General features: G+C 38.8%; 1 long non-coding RNA gene across 3 annotated transcripts in view; it reads left to right on the top strand.

The window, feature by feature from the left end:
* The window catches only part of LOC102159571, a 599,549-nt gene that overhangs the window by 468,545 nt on the left and 106,084 nt on the right, over nucleotides 1-24,920 (top strand). The gene's annotated exons all lie outside the window — the stretch shown is intronic.

Raw genomic sequence — 24,920 nt, 5'->3', positions numbered from 1 at the left:
GACATGGAGGTTGATAGCCTAAGAGATGTACATACTATGCAAGCCCTGTTAAGTCTTGCATGGATGGAATTTTGAGACTTCACAAGCCCTCTGGAATTGCACTCCTTATTTTTGCATGGGTGTCTGTGCATTTTGGGGGTGCTGGAGAAAATAAGCACATTCCTCAGATTCTCAAAGAGGTGCACGACCAGAAAAAAAAAAAGCTGAAATTCACCTAATCGTGTAATCTGAGAGGAAAAAAAAGGAGGAAAAGAAAATAATGAAAAATAATAAATTTAAGGAAATCTAGTTATTCATGAACATCAATTCTAAATTGGACAGGATTGATGAAAAGCAGTTTTAAAGACTTTGCTTTCATAACTTGCTTTTAAACAGAGTAAGAATCACCTTAGAATTCAAAATGACATCCCTTTGCATCCCTGTAACCTCATTTTCATTGTTGTAACAAACACATAACTTAAAAGATGCCCTGACTTTGTCATTATGTTGTATTACATAGTTTTCTATGTGTACTGCTATTCTAGGTTTTGTGTGTGGGTGGGTGGGTGCACCCATACACGCCTCCTTTTGTTTTGTTTTTTTTGGTTTTTTTTTTTTTTTTGGAAGCAATAACATGTGATCTAACCAAAGATTTGCCTTGACTAAAACTTGTGGTGACCATGAGAACATGCCTCGTCCACTACAGGAATGTAACTGATCCAGGGCCTCAATTGCTACATTGGAGAGCCATCCTGGTGTGAGTCTGTGCTTCCCACAGGCTGCTTCTAGCCTGTGAGGAAGGCTGGTACTGTTACTGAGGCAGGCTTTTTCCTAGGAGAGTCAAGATGCTCTGATGGGCCAGTTTGGCTCAAGAACTATGTGATGGCCTTACCAGACTTTCTTTAGAAATAAATGCATGGTGGCTTGAGGTTCTCCCAGTCAGTCTTCCTTTCTTTCCCTCTCTGCTTCGCTTGGGGACACTGGTATCTTGGCTTGAAGGCTCTCCCTGCCTCTCCTGCCTCTCTCCCCATTTTCCTTCACAGGCATTTCCTCTAATAAATTTCTTGCACATTGAATCCCATCTTGGCATCTGTTTCTTGGAGGTTTGGACTAATGCAATAATAAAACTCACATTTTTTTCAGCAGCCACTCTATGCCAAGTAATGTGCTCCCTTGTTGTCTCATTTAATCCTCTCAATTCCCGAGACATAAGAATTACATTTATTTTAAAGAGAAAAAGCAGTCACTCAGAGAGGTAAAATTACTCAATACTACACAGTCAGCAGATTGCCAAGTTACCATTTGAAGAAGGTTCTGATCTACCCCAGAGCCTATGGTCTCCATCCCTCAAATATAGCCCCTTTGAACCAATTCCCTCCAAATCATATTAATACCAGTCACCATGTTTGATTTCTTCTCAATTATGGCCATGATTGGAAAATGATGGAATTGGCATAGAGTCATGCATTCTCTTTGACTTTGCATCAAGAGACTGTGACATGACATCCCTGCATTCAGCATGGGGGGAGTTTGGACTTGACTGAAGTGCAAAGGATTTGGGCTACTCGTCTGAACCTACCTACCTCCCAAAGGTGTCTCAGGTAGTGCTGTCCATGCATCCATTCTGATTCCCTAGTTACACTCAGCTGCTGGGGATGGGGGAGCCCATTGGAAAAGCCTGCTTCTGTATTCTTTCCTCCTATGTGTGACTTTTGTGAGGAAAGTCATGGGGTCAGAGCTGGGGGTGTTGTTGTTATTGTTGTTTTAGAAAATGAGAAAAATAAATGTTCCTCTTTCAAGGTTTCTGTCTAATAGTGTTTGCCAGACAAAGTGGAATTTTCACAGCACAAGCCCTTAGCTCAAGAGCTCCACTCAGTCAGCAGTTATTTTATGTGCTTTTTATCCAGCCTTTCTCATTTAAAAAAAAAAAAAAAGGAAAAAGAGAAATTTATCCACTCAAAGTGAGCTTTTTGCTAAACTTGTGTCTTTCCCTTGTTTGTCATGTTAATTACATCCCAAATAACCCTCTTTCAGAGAATTCTGCAATCAAACTCTAAAGCCCCATCAGATGTACATTGACTTTTAAAGTGGACTGGTTTTTCATGTAATAATGACTTTAGTATTATATTTATGTCTAAATAAGTGCAGATTCTGCCCCTTAGTATCTCGCTCCTTCCTATACCTGTAACCTAAAAGCAAGATATTTAATCTCTCACTCCTGTTTCCTTACCTTTAGGATGGAGATAATAATATTGTCATTTTTTGGTAGGCTATTAAATACAGTGTACTATGTGCCAGATATTCAATCCATGTTAGTGTCTGTTAAGGAAGTAAGCAGATCTTGCTCAGTTATATTTGGTGATATGACTTCACAATTCTGTCATTAATAGTCACATTCACCAAACTGTACAAAGAAAGAGACTTTGGGGAGGCAGTTTTCTCTGGGAATGGCTGAATCTATGGAGCCTCTATTCATTGAATATATTTGGAGCTCAGTGAGTGTCACAAAAATGTAAAGGAATTAAGGAAAAGAGGGAATGCGGCATGTAATAGGCTTGGTCCTCTAAAGTAAGAGACAAAGCTGAAGCCTCCATCAGTAAGAGGTTATTCTTTCAACCTATTTAATAGAGGACTAATTATTCAAGAGTTACCCAGGTTCCCTTCAGTCTTAATATTGAGTACGAATGTTCCACATTACAAAATAATTGAAAGTTAAGCCAATGAATAAATTGAGAAAATTATTTTATTGCAGAAATAAGGTGGTTACGATTATTTTATTACTGTGCCGAAAACCCTTGCTCATCCAAATGAACCCAGTCTACTTGTTTATAAACTTCAACAGATAAAACAATGCCAAAGGACATAGCAAGTTTTTCCAAAGAACTTTAAAAGTGCTAAGATGATGGCTAAAATTTTGGCAGGGAAAATATGTTTGATAATATATCAACGGTGGTTACAGACTGACTGGGAAAGTTTATTAGTTTAAGAAGGAAGAAGACAAAGAGTCCTTGACTTAATAAAAAGAGTTAGACTTATTTTGGAGAGAGAGGGGTATATGTGATTCCCAATTGGATGGTTTCACCTTGATTCTGGAGAAATCTAGAAGTCCAGTGGAGTCCAATGTTAGATTTATCTGTAATATGGAATCAGCTTAATTGACTCTTATAAAGCTTAATTGAATACTATTTATTTATTTATTTATTTATTGGTTATAGCTGAGTATGTGGAAGATTCCAGGCCAGGGATCAAACCCAGGCCACAGCAGCAACCCAAGCCACAGCAGTGACAATGCCAGGTCCTTAACCCAGGGAGCCACCAGGGAACTCCCAAATGCTCTTTTACCACGGGAAATGTGGTCATGATCCAAGGGTGGCCTGAGAATGAGAAATATTAATAGAAGTAAAATTTGTGTGCTCCTTGGCCCAGCTCTAGGGTAGGTCTGGGGAAAGTCTATGACAGAAGCCAGCCTGCTTTCCCTTAGTCACTACTGCATTATAATTCTGCCTTGTAATGTAGTGAGTTACATGTGTACCTATTGTCATCCATCCTTCCAGATCAGCTCCTTATAGGTCAGCTCTATCATTCAATAAAACTGGCATTGAATCCCTGTTTTGTCAAGAGCACTACTAACAAGCTAAAAAGAAAAAATATATAATTGCTGACCTCGTGGAGACCATCACCTAGTGGTGTGCCTGTGAAGAATTGAATTTCTGTCTCCTAGTACAGCAGACTCCAAAGGACATGTGCATGTTGAGGGTTGTAGAGGGCATGTATAAAACATTAGAATATTAGATAAGAGTAGATCATCTGTATTTTTAAGTGAGAAACTATATTTTACTAATATTGAATATGTGGACTTGCATATATTATGTGTGTCATTATGCATAATTACAGGCCCAAAATACTTTTGTGGTGGATATGAAGTTTTGAAGACAGCTGTTACAGTACATAGTACTTTATACCCACTGGATGTCAGTACACAGTTGTTGAATGAAAACATTTATAGCTCAAGTTAGTAAATTTCCATATTTTCCCTGGTGCACTAAAATTCACTTCATGTTCTTCTGTCCACTTGTGCTTTCTCTTCTGTAGGTCACTTCTGTGACCAGATGGCATCAATGACCTGTAGAACTCATAGCTCCTCCCTGGCAAACTGTGACTGACTCAGAGTTCCTAATTCAGTTGACTTTAAAGGAACTGAATTTCATATTTCCCTTCAATGCATTTCTGACAATGTTTTCATGAGGACACACACAGTAAGCTTCACAGAAGTTTCACCTCAGCTCAGATCCTGTTGTCTGAGCACCTCAAGTTGCCCTCCATATCAGTGAGCACATGAGGTAACTTTGAGAAGTCACCCAAAAGAAGAAAATGTAATCATGATTAGGTTTCTTACCTTCCTCCGCCCTAAGTTCTTGCTCTACTTGTTGGTGTCCCTTCAAAGGAGAAAGTTAAGATTTATTTTCAGGGGTTTCTGAACCCTCTTGTAGGGCTTCTCAGCCTCATCACTATTGACATTTGGGGCCAGTAATTCTTTGTTGCAAGGGTTGTCCTGTGCACTGCAAATGTTTAGCATTATCTCTGCTCTCTACCCACTAGATGCCTGTAGCTGTCCCTTCTCCCTCCCCACCCCCATTTATAACAAACATAAGCATCTCCAGACCTTGCCAAGTGTTCCCTGGGAAATAAAATTGCCCCCAGTTGAGAGCCACTGGGTTAGTGTAAAATAGTATGAAGCATCAAAAAAAAAGTAAACTCTAGTTCAGCAGACAATGGATTAACCATGTAGTTAGGTTCAAAAGTGATGTGAATATATGAAATGTGAATAATCAAAAATGATTTATTTGAGAGCTTGTCAACTCCAATCCAATGCTAATTAAGGTAATTTCACATTGTAACTAATAACTTAAATCTTACTCCTCTCAGATCTTGTTTGTCTGTGAGGGACAGAGATTTGGAGCAATGAGATGGTAAATGGTAGGAAGGGTAGCACGGAGGATATACAGACAAAATAATAAATCAGTGAAGGATGATTAATAGCATATTTTCTGCATAATCAAATGAATCAAGGCTATCAGGAAATTCTATCACTTATGACATCCATGGGGAGGTGGGCCCAGACACAGCTAACAAGAGGTAGCTTGGTATATAGAAGATGATTCTTGAAATCTCGTTATTACAAAGTGGCTCAAGGTCAGTTTCATAGCACATTAGCAGAGTGCATGTTTTCTGAATGAGCTAGCTAATTTTACTCTAAAGGCTTCCTCTAAATTCTAATTGGGGAGTCTTTAAATCTTCAAACATGAATATGTTGGAGAAGGGATTCAATTATGTGTGAGTAGAAAATAGGAATAGATCGACTTGACCAATATATCTCTCCTTTCCTGTGAGAACTAATGGAAAAACAACCTGCCTACTCCAGTGGGCTAACTGTCCATTTTCTGGATTTATGTCAGATAGGGACTTATTAGGAATCCAAGATACTGAAGCCACATCTTAGGTCAAAACTGTCAATTACATGGAGAAATTATATACAAAGTTAGGATTTCAGAGATTCAGATCTTTTGGCAAATAGCTAGGTTCTGAAACCCTTTGAAACTGGAATATAGTCTAATGACCCTCTGGGGGTAATCCTTCCCATTAAATTTGCGATTCTTCAATCTTTGGAACTGTCCAGGGAGCAAACAAATTAAGGCTTTCTTTTGTAAAATGTTATTTTTCTTCCTACCTGGCCTAAATTCTGACTCCAGCTCCTCTATGGGCTACACATGAAAGGTGCATGTCCTATGGCAAGCGCCATCTGTAGTTCGTGCTTCTGGAAATTAAAAGTGGCTATTGTTTATTGTTTTGTCACTATGTATTATACCCACAGATTTTTTTTAAATGAGAAAAGTAGAGAGGAAAAAAGTCTCATATGTATGTACTCATGTGTGTAATAGAATGCATATATGCAGTACAATGAAGGAAAGAGACATTAGATATTGCCTGTATAATGTGATACAGATTTTAAGTTATATGTGTATCATATTTGTTTATCTTATAGCAACTGCGTGCATAGACTTTAAAACCATTTGAATATTAGCTTTTGCTTAATTGGGAAGCTGCCATCACCAGTCTGTAGCACAAAGTCAAAAGGCATTTTAGGAATTGCTTACAATGAATCGTGGGGTCATTTGAAATAAATTTGTAGGAAGCCTATTAAATCTTTTCCTTTCTTTACTGCAAAACACCCCAAAGATTGTTTCTTTAATGTATTGGCCGTCAAATCTGTATAAACAAGTATAAATGTTAAAAAAAAAAGTAAAGAATACTAATCAAGAGACTCAAGACATACACTGCTTAATAAATCTTGCCTTCAATTTATTTGTCTAGTATTACAAAGGCAGAGGAGATATCAATTAATATAGGCAAAGAGGACCCATAATTTATAATTAACTGGCAAGTGGTTTGTAACAAACAGCAGCACCGAGTCTAATAGCCGGTAGAAAAATAACTAGTGTTGATTTGTCCCTCGGCAAATTAATAGAGTGCTTATCAATGACAGGGTTACATAAAACTGCTAAATAAATAATCATCAGTGAGTTCGAGTGAAGCAGATCTTTAACAAGCTTAATCTGAACCTCTTGACATCTGTAGACTATGAAGAGATTAAATGGTAAGAAAGGAAAGATACAGCCTGCGTATTATAAAGCCTGCTCAGTAACTGTACCAGATCGTGTTCTTATGTAATGAGAAATAAAAAAAAAAACATTTTTATTGCAAAATTACTTTGAAAAATGATTTTCATTATAATTAGAGTGAAAATTATAAAAGATATATCAAAGAAATGCTGAATTGGAATTCACCAGATGAGAATCTCACTACATCTCTTAACAATGAAAACACATAATTTTAGTCACTTTTGATATATTTTTGCTCGTTTGCTTCACTTTTATTACTCACCTTTGTACACGCCATGCGTTCCAACTCATATGTCACCACAGCTACACCGGTGAGCTTATTTTTGGTTATTATGGTTCCACTATAGAAGAAAATTAATCAAAGTCCTATATTTAAATGGATATTTCCACCCTGCCTTCCCAACCATCCCCCAGCCATTTATATGGAATTCTCAGTTTTTGTTACTGGATGGTCTATTCCTTGTGGTTTCTATGGGGTGCACCATTTGCTTTGCTGAGAATTAACAGGCCTATATAATACCTCAGGTCTTTTCTATGAAAGATGATTTTTAAAATCACCCTTATTTGTTGGTATGTTAAAATCATCACACCACCTGTGTTTTCTTAATTAATAAAATGAATATTTTTAAAGTCATTGGGCTTGGGAGAAATATTCTGAAGCAGTATGTTATTATACCTCAGATATTAACTTTTCTTAAATGACTTTTTTAAAAGCAGTTTTAGGTTCATGGCAAACTTGAAGGGAAGCTACAGAGATTTCCCATATACAATAACGCCTTCTTAAGATAAATATAGTGAAAGACTCTCACAGAAATAGGGAGATCTGCAAATCTTAAATAGAAACCTGGTTTCCAGTGGGATAAATATATATTCGCAAAGATGTTCCTGTGAGAGACAAAACATGAGAACCCGAGGCTGGAAAGTCACAGATTGCATACGGTGTGGCGATTCTTTGCGTCTTAGGCTAGAACAGATCCTCACCACCTCCGTTTCCACATTCTTTGAGCTTGGGACTTCTCCCTCTGTAGGAACTCACCCTGACATTAGTCTTAGCCCCTCTTATGAGCTACCAGTCAAGATTCAGTTGTAAATATAGTGGATCACTTACAATTTATTTATAAGATATGTCTTATTTTCTTGCGTTAAACATCAGCTTGTGCCAGTGAAAGCTGCTAAATATTGAGTGTGGGTATGTGTACATGTGTCTTTAGCGTGCTTGGTGACTTACAGAGAACTCCTCCGAGGCTTCAGATAGTACATGACACTGCTCAGATCTTGGTCATCAGCGTTACTGCTTTCCTGAACTTCAGATCCAATTTCCAGAAACATTTTGGACATCTCACCCTCAACATTCTGGGAGAACTTTATGTTCGCACGTTGAAAACTGAACTCATAGTGGCTAATGGCATCATCTTTCACCATGTTTTTTCAAATTTAACCAACTAGGAGATATCCTTAATTTCCTCTTCACCCTCGTGTCCTCTTACCTCCCAAACCCACCCAGGTGAATCTATGTGTTCATTTAATTAAGAATCTAAGAACACTCTCTAACATTAATATCACTATCCTCTCCTGTCTATTTCTAATACCATCACCTTGTTTAGGCCTTTACCATGTCTTACCTGAGATTTTGGAATAGCTTCTGTGATAGGAAGTATAATAGCCCCTGAAAGGTGTTTCATGTGCTAGTCCCCAGACCCTGTGATTATGCCACATTCCAGGGCAAAGTGGAATTAAGGTCACTAATCAGCTGACACCAAAATGGGGAGATGACCTTGGATTTGGGGAGTGAGTCCAATTTAACTACAGGAGTCTTTAGAAGTGGAAGAAGGAGGCCAGAGTGATTTGATGTGAAAAGAACTCAACCTTCTGTTGTTGGTTTTGGTGATGTCTTGGAGGAAGGGGTCACAAAGCAAGGAAAGCAGGTGACTTCTAGAAGCTAAAAAAGACCAGGTAGTGGATTTACCCTGGAGCCAATGCCTTGATTGCAGCCCATTGAGACCTGTGCCAGACCTGGAGCCCAAGAACTGAAGGAAAACAAATTTGTGTTGTCTTAAGCCACTAAATCTGTGGTAATTTGTTATGACAGCAATAGGAAACTAATACAGCTTCTTAGCAAGTTCTCTTGACTTGACTTCAGCTTCCTTTTCTTGGATCTATTTTTCACATTCTCTTCAAAATTATCCTTAAAAGTAAATATCTGGCTATGATACTCTCTTGTGTTAAATTCTTCTGTGGTTTCCTTTCTTGACCAGGATATAACTGTATTGTTTTCTCATGGCACAAAAAGCTCTTCATCATCTGACCTCAGTTTTTCCAGTTTTTACTGTTTTTTAACCCTTCACCTTTTCTCTCCTTCCCCACATTCCACAAAAATATATTCTACATTTCAACACACATTATCTTAATCACAATTTCTGGAAAATATCAATAACCTCTATGGCTTCTAAGTGCTTGTTTATGCTTATTACTTTGGAGTTATGCTCATTCCTCACTTTCTTCCTGTCATGATATATCCACCAAGCATAAAATTCTTCAGTATTCCATTCAACATCTGTCCTTTTTAACTGTTTACCCAGTGCAATCACTCCTGCTTCTACTACTCTCTTTGCCAGATCTAGTGAGCACATACTAAGTTCTCCATGTAGCACTCCACTGTTCTGTTCATTCTACAAGGATCAATTCATTTATTCCTCACAGCTTCTCTATGAGAAAGAGATATTATCAACTCCATTATACAGCGGATGTAATTGATGCATAAGGAGGTTGAATAATATTTCTGACTTACAAAGCTAGAGAGATGGAGCTAAAACTCAATCCCAGGCAGTCTGACTTCAGAATCTGTGCTCTAACCACTGCTTTATACCTTCTCTATATCCAAACCATGGTCACTTTAGAGAATACCGAGAATAATTGCTTTTTAAATGTTATTGTTTTGTTTGAAAGGACAGACTTAGTTACTTAAAATGCTGTCTCTCTGGAGATGCGGACAACATGATACAATCATAATCCCTACTCTTTGAAGTCTCATTAGCTTCAATATATTTGGTTCATCAAACAAAATCTTTCCAGGCCAAAATTCCATCTGCTGGAATTTTTTTAAAAAATTGTATCTATGTTCATGAGGAATATTGACCTATAGTTTCGTATAATGTATATTTTTGGTTTTGCTGTTAGGATAATCCTGGCTTCATAAAATGACATGGGAATTATTTCCTTCTCTTCAGTTTTTTGAAAAAGTTTGTGTAAAACTGGTTATTTTCTTACATGTTTGGAAGAGTTCAACAATGAAGCCATCTTGTCTTGGAGTTTTCTTTGTGGGAAAGTTTAAAACTTTAAAATCTTTTTAAAAAGAAGTAGGATTATTAAGATTCTCTGTTTCTTCTTGAGTTCTGATTGTTTCTTCAAGGAATTTTTTCATTTTTTCTTTTTTTTTGTGTGTGTGTGTGTTTTGATTTTTTCTTTTTTCTTTTTTTTTTTATTTTCCCACTGTACAGCAAAGGGGTCAGGTTATCCTTACATGTATACATTACAATTACAGTTTTTCCCCCACCCTTTCTTCTGTTGCAACATGAGTATCTAGACAAAGTTCTCAATGCTACTCAGCAGGATCTCCTTGTAAATCTATTCTAAGTTGTGTCTGATAAGCCCAAGCTCCTGATCCCTCCCACTCCCTCCCCCTCCCATCAGGCAGCCACAAGTCTCTTCTCCAAGTCCATGATTTTCTTTTCTGAGGAGATGTTCATTTGTGCTGGATATTAGATTCCAGTTATAAGTGATATCATATGGTATTTGTCTTGGTCTTTCTGGCTCATTTCACTCAGGATGAGATTCTCTAGTTCCATCCATGTTGCTGCAAATGGCATGATGTCATCCTTTTTTATGGCTGAGTAGTATTCCATCGTATATATATACCACATCTTCCGAATCCAATCATCTGTCAATGGACATTTAGGTTGTTTCCATGTCCTGGCTATTGTGAATAGTGCTGCAATGAACATGCGGATGCACATGCCTCTTTTAAGCAGAGTTTTGTCCGGATAGATGCCCAAGAGTGGGATTGCAGGGTCATATGGAAGTTCTATGTATAGATTTCTAAGGTATCTCCAAACTGTTCTCCATAGTGACTGTACCAGTTTACATTCCCACCAGCAGTGCAGGAGGGTTCCCTTTTCTCCACAGCCCCTCCAGCACTTGTTATTTGTGGATTTATTAATGATGGCCATTCTGACTGGTGTGAGGTGGTATCTCATGGTAGTTTTGATTTGCATTTCTCTTATAATCAGCGATGTTGAGCATTTTTTCATGTGTTTGTTGACCATCTGTATATCTTCTTTGGAGAAATGTCTATTCAGGTCTTTTGCCCATTTTTCCATTGATTGATTGGTTTTTTTGCTGTTGGGTTGTATAAGTTGCTTATATATTCTAGAGATTAAGCCCTTGTCCATTGCATCATTTGAAACTATTTTCTCCCATTCTGTAAGTTGTCTTTTTGTTTTCTTTTTGGTTTCCTTTGCTGTGCAAAAGCTTTTCAGTTTGATGAGGTCCCATGGGTTTATTTTTGCTCTAATTTCTATTGCTTTGGGAGACTGACCTGAGAAAATATTCATGATGTTGATATCAGAGAGTGTTTTGCCTATGTTTTCTTCTAGGAGTTTGATGGTGTCCTGTCTTATGTTTAAGTCTTTCAGCCATTTGGAGTTTATTTTTGTGCATGGTGTGAGGGTGTGTTCTAGTTTCATTGCTTTGCATGCAGCTGTCCAGGTTTCCCAGCAATGCTTGCTGAATAGACTTTCTTTTTCCCATTTGATGTTCTTGCCTCCCTTGTCAAAGATTAATTGACCATAGGTGTCAGGGTTTATTTCCGGATTCTCTATTCTGTTCCATTGGTCTGTCTGTCTGTTTTGATACCAGTACCACACTGTTTTAATGACTGTGGCTTTGTAGTATTTCTTGAAGTCTGGGAGAGTTATGCCTCCTGCTTGGTTTTTGTTTCTCAGGATTGCTTTGGCGATTCTGGGTCTTTTGTTGTTCCATATAAATGTTTGGATTGTTTGTTCTAGTTCTGTGAAAAATGTCATGGGTAATTTGATAGGGATTGCATTGAATCTGTAGATTGCTTTGGGTAGTATGGCCATTTTTACAATATTGATTTTCCCAGTCCAGGAACATGGAATATCTTTCCATTTCTTTACATCTTTGATTTCTTTGATTATAGTTTTATAGTTCTCAGCATATAGGTCCTTTACCTCTTTGGTCAGGTGTATTCCGAGGTATTTGATTTTGTGAGGTACAATTTTAAAAGATATCGTATTTTTGCATTCCTTTTCTAATGTTTCATTGCTGGTATACAGAAACGCAACTGACTTCTGAATGTTAATCTTATATCCTGCTACTTTGCTGAATGTATTAATCAGTTCAAGTAGTTTTGGGGTTGAGTCCTTAGGGTTTTTTATGTATAGTATCATGTCATCTGCATACAGTGGCAGTTTTATCTCTTCTCTTCCTATATGGATGCCTTTTATTTCTTTTGTTTGTCTAATTGCTGTGGCTAGGATCTATTTGTTTTATATTTGGCCCATCTGCTCTCTGTTCATATTTTTCTCCTTTTCTGCTTTCTTCTAGATTACTTATGATTTGATTTCATTTCTTATCTCTCCTGCTGGCTTAATGACTATAACACGATGTTGTTTTTTAGTACTTGCTTTAAGGTTTATAGCATACATCTTTAACTTATCACATTCTATATAAAATGTTACTATGCTATCTCTATAGACTGTAAGAACCTTACAATAGTACACTTCCAGTGTCTACCCCCACATCTTTATGCTATTGTTGTCATGTATTTTTCATATATATATATAATAAAAACCCAAACCATATTGTTATTATCTCTGTTGAAATAGTTCTTTTTAAGTGACTTAAATAATAGGAAAAAACACTGAGTATTCACCTACTTGTTACCATAACCAGTGTTCTTCATCCTTTTGTAGTCAGCCATAATTCATCTGTTATCATTTTCTTTTTTCCCAAGGAACTTTAACATTTCTAGTAATCTAGAACTTATGGTCCTGAAGTTTTCATCTTTTTTACTTTTGAAAAGGTTTATTTTTGAAAAGTACTTTCCCTAGGTATAGAATTATGGGTTTACAGTTATTTTTTCTTTTCAGTGCTTTAAAGATGTTGCTCCACTAGCTTCTCCTTTGCATTATTTCTTAAGAGAAATCTGCAGTAATTCTCATCTTTGTTCCTCTATACAGAAAGGCTTTTCCCTCGGGCTGCTTTTAATGTTCTTTTTCTCTTAGGCTTTGAGCAATATGTTTATGATGTACTTTTGAATTTTTTTTTTTCATGTTGCTTGTGTTTGGGTTCATTGAGATTCTTGGATTTGTATTCTAATATTTTCATTAAATTTGGAAATGTTCCACCCATTATTTGTTTGATTTTTGGCCTCATCCAATTCTGTCTTTCTAAGATCCCAATTACATATAAATTGTGCAACTTGAAATTGTCTCTCAGCTTCCTGATGCTTTCAATTTTTTTTCTCTGCTTTATTTTGAATAGTTTCTATTGCTATGTCTTCATTCAAAATTCACTAATCGTTTCTTCTACAATGACTAGTATGTTGTTAATCCCATCCAGGTAAGTTTTCCTCTCTAGGAGTTTTTGGTCTTTTATCCTTCATGTCTCTTCTTAACTCTGAACACTTGGAACACTGTTATAATAACTGTTTTAATGTTCTCATCTTCTAATGCTAACTCTTGTGTCAGTTTTGGGTTTCTTTTATTGATTTCGCTGCTCAGTTAGGCCATATTTTCCAGGTTCTCTGCATACCTGGTAAAGTTTTACCCTGTTGGGTCCTGGTTATTTTTGTATTTATATAAATATTTTTGTCTATTTTTCTGGTACACACCTAAGTTACAAGAAAGTTGCATTTTGGAGAGTCCAGAAGAGTGTTTAACCTAAGGCTAGTTTTTTTCCCACTAGTGAGGCAAGAAACTTATGTGCACGCGTCACAGTGTTCTGTGAATTGTGAGGTTTTCAGCCTTGTTGGTGGAGATAGGCACTCTCCCAGTCCTGGGTGGGCATCGGGCAGTGGTCCTTCTAATCTTTTGGTTGCCTTTTTCCCCAGCCTTAAGTAGCTTCATCCCAGGCCTGTGCTGTTAAGTACACTGCTAAGTTCTGAAAGAGCCCTTCTAAAGGTCTCCAAGGCTCTTTCTTTGTGTAGCCCTCTCTTCTTCCATTCTCTGTATTGCAAGTTCTAGCTGCCTGTGTCCCCCCATTCTCAGCTCTGACTCCTCAACTCAATCAGCTGAGCTCTGCTTGGGTCTCCCCTCTCTGTACCACATCCTGAAAACTCTCTCAAATCCTTTTTTAATGGCAATTATGGGGCTCACCTCATTTGCTCCCATCACTTAGGGATCACTGTCCATTGCCTGATAACTAGTGCCTTGAAAAACCTTTATTATTGTCTGGTGTTTTAAGTTTTTTCAGACAGAAGTTAAATGTGGTCATTTTTACTCCATCTTGGTCAGAAGTGGTGTCAGGTTAACATTCTTGTTGCTCACTTAGGGGGTGTCTTGTTGAGACAGATTCAGGACCCTAATCTGAATTTTCTGTTTTGAACTATGAAAGTTGATGGGCACATAGGGACCTATGTGCACCAGCTGGGAATAAGAAATGGGTGGTTTCTGGCAGATTGTGCTATGCCAGGAAAGCTTCTAGAGAGCCTGTCCTGATAATACTAACCTACCTGATAATACTAACCTACCTACTTATAGCTGGGAATGATCCCAGCTACATTCTTGAGCACTGTGGGCTGAAGCTGTATGTAGGGCATCCATATACTATGCTCCTGTGATAAAAAAATTTCTGCCGTAAAACTAGGACTGGAGTTTTCTTAACAGATCCATGGCTTTGATCTAAATGATAACAACTCAATCAGAGGCTCCAAAAATCATGCATGAAGTTTTGAGGACTTGGTGAGAAGTTTTACTGCTTATGTGCAGTACTCATTCTTGTCAGTTTTTACCAACTGCAGCTCCAAAATTTGTTCCTAGGCCTGACATTTCACAGGATCATTTGCCTTTTAAATGTGTCACTCACTTTCGTATGCCTGATGTTGCAGAGTCTAGGGCCAAACATTTTCAATAAAATTCTCAGCCATTATAAAGGCAGTATTAAGTCCTCACACCATGTTTTGAAAGGTTTTAGGTTGTTAACATTGAAATGGATGTCAGGTTTGTAAAAGGAAAAAAAAAAGCACTTTTTTTTTTCTTTTTAGCTTAAAATTAATGTTTTCACTTCAGTGCTAGCAGAGCCATGCCTCCACACATTTCCAAACATACAGCTTTTCCAGGTTTATGTAACTCAACACTCACCAGCCTTGACTGTCCAGAGGAAGATCAGAATCACCCCAAGAATCCCCGAAGACTATTTTCCTGGATTGCTTCCCTATGTACTTTATGATAATTTCAGGCTTCCTCACACATGCCTGGTGCTGGCAATTTCCAGAGAGCATGTCACTTTATGCTTCTTGAACTAGACCTCTTAGAATAAGATGTCTCTGTTTCTCTCTCCTCCACTCCTATTTCTCCTGGTCATGTTTCCTGCCACTTCTAAAAGGGTGACAAGTCCCCGGTGCCTATAAACATGATAGTTCTGATGCACATTGATGCGGGAATCCATCCGCCCTCTGTCTGATGTCTAAGGTACTACTGTGTACACCAAGAGCACCAATGAAGGACACCCTCACCTCTTGAAGGAATTACCCTGTGACAGCTGATGCAAACCAGTACCTGTGCCAAGATTCCCCCTGCCCTTTGCCAAGAGGAGTATAATCCAGGATAAGGATGTTGTTACCACCACTGCTGGTGTCTTGAGCCCTGAATAACTCAGTGAGATTTTTGTGAAGCTCTTCCCTATTTTTGCCTACCCTGCAATCATTCCACCCCAGGATTCAAAGGAAGTAGCATTTGAGTCAATACATGGAGGACAAATAGGGGAAAACAGGATTTATTCATAAGACTACAAAAAGTAGTAGCCACACAATACTGAGGTCTAGTTCTCCTCAGCAGAAGGGGCTCTCCTTTGATGGAGTTCACTGCCCCAACAAAAATATATCTGCTTTCCTGAAGGACTTGATTCTTCTGATAAATACAGTGGAAAGAAACTTGTACTACCAGTACTTAAACAGACCTAGATGTACCCGAATTGTCAGTTGAACACACTTCTGGTTCATATGGAGCTCCTGCTACTCTTCAAGCAAATATCTTTCCTGGGCATCATCTTAGAAATGATTAACTAAGAATAAATTCCCAGTGACAGAGTAATGGTGCAACCTATGAAGAGGAGGGATGTCTAGCCATGTCTAGGGTTGTCCACTTTCCCAGAGATGAGAACTGGGGTGGCATCAGGGTGTTTGGCAAATCTTGGGGTTGGCCAAATTTAGAAGGGGATTTTGATCGTTTTATAGGCTTACATGGTGTTTTAGAATGACTCCTAGATAAGAGTAACATTGAAAGGAAGGTTGGTTGTTGGGTAATCCCTTAGCATCACACAGGTTCTGATACCTCAGTCTGGCCAGTGGGGGGATGGGCTCATGCTGAGCCACATGAAATCAGGGTGGGATAAGGCTATAAGAAGAGCTAATAAGTGGAGGATGGCAAGGCTCATCATAAAGAAATTAAGGCACCATTAACAGAGGGGGAAATAGATGTTACATGGCAAAAGCCATAGATATGTACTTATTGGGCAACCAAAATACCAGCCCTGAACACATGTGGTGTGCGGGGTACAGAGCTGGGCACTGAGGAGCATACAGAGTAATCAACAATAACAATGATAACTAGCCTTTACGGAGCCTTCTCTATGTACAAGGTGCTACACCACGTGCAATTGCTTATTTAATTCTCAGAACAGCCTGGTGAGGCACATTGTCTTACTTCCAGTTGGAGATGACAACGCTGAGGTTGGGGCATTTACTCATTTTACATAGCAGTGGAGCCAGTAGATTCCTTTTCCTTAACAGCTGCGATATAAACCACCACCCCACCCTTTAGGTGCTTACAATCTAGTTGTGCAGAAAATATCTATATTTTTAAAAATAATGATTGATAACAAGGTAACAAATAACAGGTGTTGTGTGCAGTTTGTATAAATTGTACAGACCACATAATGCTATGGTATTTCCAAAGATGTGAAGTTCCTTTTCAGCTGTGATGACTAAAACGTTTCACTGTGAAGGCATGATTTAGTTTTGCCTTGAAAAAAATTAGAGCATGAAGGAGATGAAGTGGGGAGGAAATGATTTAGATAAAAAGAAGAAGAAATTTAAAGCTAAAGGATGAGGAAAGTCTGTATCCTGATCCTTTTACAAATAAATGGACAAGTGTTTACCCAAGAAAAGAACAGGTGGTATGTGTCTCAAGCAAATTAACATGACTTTAGGATGTATTTGTGTCTGTGTTAGTGTGTAAAGTGTAGGTGTATGTTGTAGCTATTTCCAATATTTTATCAAACATGGTAATGATGCGCCAATTAAGTAGTTCCAAAGATTTAATTTGGCTTGCATTTACTTGGGATTATATAGAGCGCTTTCACATTTTTTGTGTTAAAAAAGTCCTTGAATGAAAGCAAAAGAGGAGGAAGCTCACTACATTGAATGTGCTTTCCGATCTTCCTTATACGCTTTTCTGTAATTACTGGAACCTCCTGGATTGGGATCAGACCCTAGCAGCTGTTGGGAAAACTTGTCACTGACCACTTTTTTTGGCAGCTAGTGACGCTGCCCTAAGGGGGCATTATCAACCTTCTCAATGATTTTCGTCTAGAATTCCCTCAGCTTTTAGATGGAGCCTTTTAGAAGCGCATTTGTTTATATCTGGTTTGCTAACTGGATGAGTTAGTGTCTTTGGGATTCCAATACAATGGATAAAACCGAAGTGATTAAGGAAAAGACAATCGTTAAATATTTACAAGAATACTGATGCTTTTGTTCAAACAGTACTTTTCATTTGAATTCATTCTTGTTCTAGTTTTCTCCTATTTCCATCTATATGCCCTTTTGCATCAATGGCACACTTCGAATACTAGAATTCTTTTTCTTTTGGGGGCAGGGGGTGTACCAGTCGCATATGGAAGTTCCCAGCTAGGGGTCGAATCAGAGCTACAGCTGCCAGCCTACACCACAGCCACAGCAATGTGGGATCCGAGCCACGTCTGCAACCTACACCACAGCTCACAGCAACGCAGGATCCTTAATCCACTGAGCAAGGCCAGGGATCAAATCCACATTCCTCTGGATACTGGTCAGATTCATTTCCACTGCACCACAACAGAAACTCCTGAATACTAGAATTTGCTAGCACTCTTGATGGAATTAAATTGGATCTACAACTCTCATGCAATTCATGTGGTTGCCCTTTGTCAGTGTTTTGCTATTTAAGTAAAGCTGTTCATTGTCCTGGGCTACTACTGTATTATGTTTTCAGGAGCGTAAAGTTCCTCCATGTTCTAGAAAACACTCCTTTTTTCTTTTGCATTGTCTTAAAGCTGCACGTTATAGGTTATGGTGTCTCTCCTCCCTCTCTCCCATCCTCTCTTTCTCCTTCTTTCTTTCTCTCCCTCCATCCTTCCTTCCCTCCTTTCTCCCCCCTCCATCTCTCTCTCTTTCTGTCTTTCTCTCTTGGAGCAACTTGTACTTCTCTTCTCTTCCTAGGACTAGTTTTGTTAAATTGCTCCATTGGATAGACACCACTAAAATTCAGTTGTATCAACAACAACAACAAAAAAAAACGGGTATTGATAAATATTTATTGGCTCATATAGGAGTGCTTTAGGGTACCTCAGTATATGGAGTCGCCACGACTGAGTAACACTATCCTAATGTTTTGGTAAAATTTTCTGATAACCTATCCTGACTCAATTTCTCTGAAAATATCCTTGATATTTTCAGCCAGACATTCACTTATGTTTTCTTTGATGTTGCTGTTTTATTTCCCTCTGAAATAAGGGATCTGGAAAAATATGCTTATTTAAACCTAAATTACAATCTGAAAGTTGTCCCCAAAAAGCCTCCATCTCTATGAATACATATTATGGTTATAAACAAATGGTATTCAAATCTTCAAAAATAAATGTCAAAAAATTTAATAATACAAATAAACGTCAGCATCATCCTATATCCTTTCTGTATGAGACATGAGCCAACTTTATAGGCAACTATTATAATTAGCAGTAGAGATCCATTTTATTAGTGGTTTGTTGGATTTTTCTTTTCAGTATGGGATCAAAAGAGACTTCTGAATAAACTTTGCAATGTAGTTCAACACAGTATATCAGCCTTGAGTTTTGGAGTTGTGGCAATTCCGTAACAAACAATGTCAACATTCACTTGTTGCATAATCACCACCATCCAAACTACAAAAATAGATGTAATATTGCTTCTCAGCTCTGCCCTTTACTTGAAGGATGATCTATCAATAGTTCCTTGAGTGTTCTAACCCTTGTAGGTCATTTCCTAATATTATCATTGCCTGCTCATTGCAAACAGGAAGGAAACAGGACTCTGGACCCCTGGGTGTGGTGCCCAGCACAACCTTTCAGGGCAGGAGCTTTCACCAACTTGTCAACAGTCTGTGAAGGGTCAGTCGTAGAGTCTAGCCTCCTTCTACTATGAGAGAAATAAAAATGATCTTTAGGAGTTCCCTGGTGGCTCAGTGGGTTAAGTATCTGGCATTGTCACCGATGTTGTTTGAGTTTGATCCCTGACCCTAGAAATTCTGCAGCCAAAAAAAAAAAAAAAAAAAAAGTAGAAAATATTTTTTTTTCTTTTTAGGGCTGCATCTGCAGCATATGGAAGTTCCCAGGCTAGAGGTCAAATTGGCAGGCCTACGGCGCAGCCACAGCAATGCCAGATCCAAGCCCCACAGCTCATAGCAACACCGTATCCTTAACCCAGTGAGTGAAGTCAGGGATTGAGCCCACATCTTCATGGAAACTAGTTGGGTTCTTAACCCACTAAGTCACAATGAGAATTGCAAAAAGATTTTTAAAAGAATGCGAAAGATCTTTTTGAGAGCATGTGTCATAGTCTGTTTGGGCTGCTATAGCAAATTACCATAGATTGGGTGGCTTGTAAACAAAGGAAATTTATTTCTCACAGTTCTAGAATCTAGAACTCAGAGATCAGGGTGCCAGCAGGGTCCACGGTCAAATTCTGGTGAGAACCCTTTTCTGAGTTGCAAATGTGTATCTTCTCATTGTATCGTCACAGGACAGAAAGACAGCTCAGTTTCTTGGGGTCTCTTTCATAAGGGTTCCATCCTTATGACCTAATCACCTCCCAAAGCCTCACTTCCTCATATCAACCTATTTGAGAATAGGAATTCAACATAGGCATCAGCAGGGGTTGGGGGGTACCTATATCCAGTCCATACTAGCATACAAAGTGAAGAGGGACAAGTTCTTTAAATGAGAGAAAAAAACAAAGGGTTGTGAGAATTCTGAGCTGGAAAATGTTGGCAGCTGAGCCAAACCTAGTATGTCTGGACCGAAAGCGACCTTACTATTCATCAGGATACTGATGTGAATCAAATGCTGGCATTTTCCCTGTCCTTCCTTCTGCCCACTCACTGCCAGGACTCCAAATCAGAACTCAAACCTGAAGAAAAAATCCAAAGCTCTCGCTGTGTTTGGATATATAAGTATGTTTCTATCCAAACCCCTTTCTGTCTCTAGCTTGGCGGTTCACATCATACAAATCTCACAGTGAGAGAAGCTTTTCCTGTTAAGGAGTTCTGGAAATGGCTGGTCCTTACAGACCTAGCAATGCACATGGTCCTCTGTGTCAGCTGTGGCCCCAGATGCAGCACCTATGCCAACTGGCATCCTGAGCGTGCCTTCCAACTCTGCTGACCTACAATACATTACATAAATCTTGCCTCCCTGGTATTACCTTGTGGTTCTTTCTATACCCACCCCCCCAAACACATTGTTATGGACTTTACTACCATGTCTCCCTTCTAACCTCTCTCCCCCTGGCACGGAGAGTTTCTGTAAACCCAGCAGTAAGTTGGCAAAGCTGCACAGTAGGCTCTTCTCTTTCACATCTGTGCTCCTCTGAATGCTTATGTTTTCTGGAAATGAGGGAGCTTTAAATACCCTTGTTGACATGGGTCTAAGATCTCTCTGTCTGAGGTACTATCAGGGAATTCGCAGGGCATTCATCAAAATCAAGCTGATGCAAGCATGAATACTCACAAGAAAGAGCCCTTTTATGCTGAAAACTGCTGAAGGCTGGAAAAGGGGCTAATTTATTTAAATTATCCCTTAAGTGTCAAGCCCCACACTTTCTGGAAGGGTCTGACAACTGTGGGTTAAAGAAAGTTTTCTCAAATTTATAAATAAATTAGTAATGGTAGAAAGTTAACCTGGGAAATCAGAGTAACAGAAAAGTAATCGCCATCGATGTTGATGCGGATGTATGAAAATACAGTTTCTGCTATTAAGCTTTTAAATGTCAGCAAATGGCAGTTTAGTAGATCATTTGCTAATAATGATTAAATTTCTCATTAAAATGTTTCCTTCATTATTCTTCAGGTAGAAATGTGTAATTCAATGATTGTTACATCAATTACACTAAAAAGCTCATTAAAATACTGAAATATTATCTCTCGTAGTCAGAGTACTTTAAGAGTACTGTACTAATTATAAAAGAAATAAACTCTTATAATAGCACCATTTCAACTGATGCCTTATAAATTCTTAATGTAAAGCTAACATGTAAAGTTTAAATCAAATATATAGATCCAATAAAACAAAACCTTTTTAATCTTGTTTTACCTTCCAAAGGACTCTGATTATTGTAATTAAATAATGCATGATATAATAAAGATCTAGAGTGTGTGATTATTTCATTGGCAATTGAATATTGGTGCTTTTTATTTATGCAAGCAATGTATCACAGGCAATATGCATCAAGCATTAAAATATTGATACAATTACACCTAGCCTGCTGAACCAATAAAAAAAATCTGTGACATGACTCTACTGATGATACGGGGACAGTTTGAAATCCTTTTTAAATTTTAATACTCTGATGTGCTGGGTTATGCTAATTCTGCTAAGAAATAATGCCTCCAAGATTCACTGTTGTGCTTTTTATTCCTGTGAGTGAACAAATCCAGCTTTGCTCAGCATGGCTAACAGGTAGAGTTTGCTTCTGTACACATTTGACCATTCTTTTTTTGAGAAAGATAAAAAGAATAAGATTTGGGGCTAGTTTGTTCTTAAGGGCATTCATTCATATTATAATGACCTTTCTCTAATTTTCTCATTGACTAAGTTTCACAGTTCCTTTTAAAACATTCAGATGCTTTTTACTCTTAAGTCTCTTCTCCACATAGTGAAGGGTTAGGGACGTTTTCTTTGTAGCTCTTTTATTATTAAAGCCTTGGCAAGTGATTACGTGGGGCTCTGAGACTGTCCCTGAAGTCCTCCGTGGAAGCAATAGATGACAGAATTTTTCTGCCATATGCACACCTGGGGTTCAGTGTTACATAGCTGACCCATTTTCTCACCTGTACAAATGGACCCAAAATGCCTTTGTTGTTCTGTGTACACAGGAGTAATTTAATACATAATTGTTGACTTTAAAACACAGCAACAGAAACAGACTTTCTGCTCATTTGGCTGCTGAAATGTTTGTATGATTCTGGGGAACTTCCTCTTTGCTTTTAAAACATTTTAGCCCCCTGCCCTGGCTAGAGGGGAAGATGTTTTCTATTATCCCACCTGGCAGCGGTGTAAATATGGAAAGATGCAGAGATTCTTAGTACAATTGCTGTGCAAAGAAGAAAAAAAAAATCCCATAGTTCAACTTGTGCATTTTAGAGTGGAGGTGCATATGAAGCCTGTGAGAGATAAAGGGGCTTCACAGGCATTTCTTCTCTTGACCTGTCCCAGATCAGAGTGGGGTCTGATGCGATTCCATCATACTGTTGTTGGTCAGACCTCCTTCTCAGTGATGCTTATCTGGGAGACGATAAACAAACCTCCTGGTCCCTAAGCAAAACCTGCTTGATATCTTTGCTTTCCAGAGAGGTGCCTGGTGTAATATGGAGCTCTGAAAGCAGTGAGTATTATTGAGCCTGTAAATAGAATATATACATTGTCTGAATTTAATTGCATTTTAAGACCCAAAAGTTGTACTCTAGGGCCAATAACTGTGTAAGTTCCATCTTCACTTTTCCTTCTGGTGGCTGTTGTTCCCCTTATAGCAATGTCAAGTGTATTTCCTCCCTCTTTTTCCTATATGAATAAGTAGCAGTGGCTGGTGATGATACAGCACAGTTGATCATCATGAATGTCTATAGGATGTCATATTTATGCCCTTCTGCTTAGCTTAAATCTTACTCAGGTTCTAATAGCAAACAGTCCAGTTACAATGGGCTGGCGGTGCAAAGCATCTGCTCAATTCAGATAAATAAGACCAATGTGTTTGAAGGGCAAAGTTTCAGTACAAGTGGCCTGCCATTTCATTTGGCAATGCAGTTCTCATGCAGCATAAATAACAAAGGGGAAAGGGATCATTTGCTAATTGATTAATTATCCTGCAAATGAATTACCAACCTGTGGAGTGCTGGCTAGGTGTGTGCAGAAGACCTCAGCTGCTTGCTTTTCTCCTTTAAGAGCAAGCGATGGTGAGGCTCCAGACTCACAAAGCTGGCATCTCTTATACTAGGCTGGGGGCTGCAGGCCATGAGGTACTTGCCGTGTTTCAGTACTTGAAACCCTCTGGCTGTAGGCTGCCAGTGGGTATGTGCGCATAAGCATACACCTAGGAAAGAAAATTAAATTCCAACTCAAAGCAATCCAGTAAGTTAACCGTTCAGTTGGGGAGAGTGGACTATTCTTTCTTGCCTTTATTTTTACATTCTCCAAATGGCAGAGTTGTTCTGAATAACAATCTTTTGTGGACTAAAAGCACCAAGGATTAAAGATCAGGGAGAAGAGCGTTCCTGAAGTGCGAAAGCTGGTGGGTTGCAGAGCCTTGATAACCACAGAAGAGCCGATAATTAACATCCTTGCTTCCCAGGCAAGGGGGCAATTGGTCTTCCAAAGGCATAGCCTACTGCTCTGTTTCCCTCTCTATATGAAAGAAGCTGATTTAGTCAGAAAGGTGACAGTTAAGGCTCTTTGCTGGCGGAATTTTTGCATCTTCCCAGTGCCTCCTTCCCTGACTTTACCACAGAGGCTGTCCATCACGGTTGTTATGTATGCAGGCTGAGTGAGCCCGCAGGGGATCCTAGTTATTTACACTCTTTTTCAAGCTTCGAAGCTGTTATAATCATTCGCTGTCAACTTTGTGCTGACACTGAATTTTACTTTGTGTTTTTTATGCTCGGTTTGGGTCTAAAATACTGGCATCCATACCCTACACTGTAATTCCATGGGTGACTGAGCTGACCAGCCATATCCTGTATTACTAACAGAGCCCTGGGATCCTGCTACATATGGAAATTTCAGAATTTGTTAATTGTGGGCTATAAACAGAGTCCTCTGACTTTGTGCTCTTACCCTGGCGGTGGCCCTCAGCAATAAGCCTTGCACCCTCTTTCATCTCAATGCATTTTCATGTTTCAGAACAGGTGAGTATCCATTTCATTTGCCCTGAGCTGGAAAGTTGGAAGAGGCAAACTTTCTCTCTGACAGACCCAGTGTGATTTTCAGAGGTAACTCTTTCTCCAGACCCCTGAGAAAAGGACAAGGTTTGTGATCTTCCCTTGTGGCTGCCCCATCCCCATTCCCTTCCACCTTGAATGAATCAAAAGACATGCTTGGAAACGCATTCAAGATTCAGATCAAAATAGAAGTGTTGTCCTGAGTGGTATGAATGACAAGGAACAGATTATAAAGACCCCGGGTAAGGCCACTAGTGGGATGGAATGATAAGCTTTTAGACTTCATCAAGAGACATTTGCATGCTCCAACTTCCATGTTCTGCCTCCTAGTCATTCAGGGAATAAAAATTCCTTTCACTTGTGAATAGCATTCTTTCCATTAAGTCCAGGATCTGAAACCTTTAATGACAGGGCAGTGAGTGATTTCTCCATGTTTAAAATGTACTGTGTTTCCATGCACTGTCCCCATCTCCAATATGAAAATTTCATGTACGTCGGAGCCCAAAGGGAGTGATCCACAAAATGATATGACCCTATTCTTAACTGGACTTGAAATAAAGCTGGTCAAGGAGCTTGT

This window comes from Sus scrofa, chromosome 3, assembly GCF_000003025.6.
Source record: "Sus scrofa isolate TJ Tabasco breed Duroc chromosome 3, Sscrofa11.1, whole genome shotgun sequence".
In the NCBI taxonomy this organism is placed as follows: domain Eukaryota; kingdom Metazoa; phylum Chordata; class Mammalia; order Artiodactyla; family Suidae; genus Sus; species Sus scrofa.
Note: the sequence above shows the minus strand (reverse complement) of the source record. Positions and strands in the feature narration are given on the sequence as shown.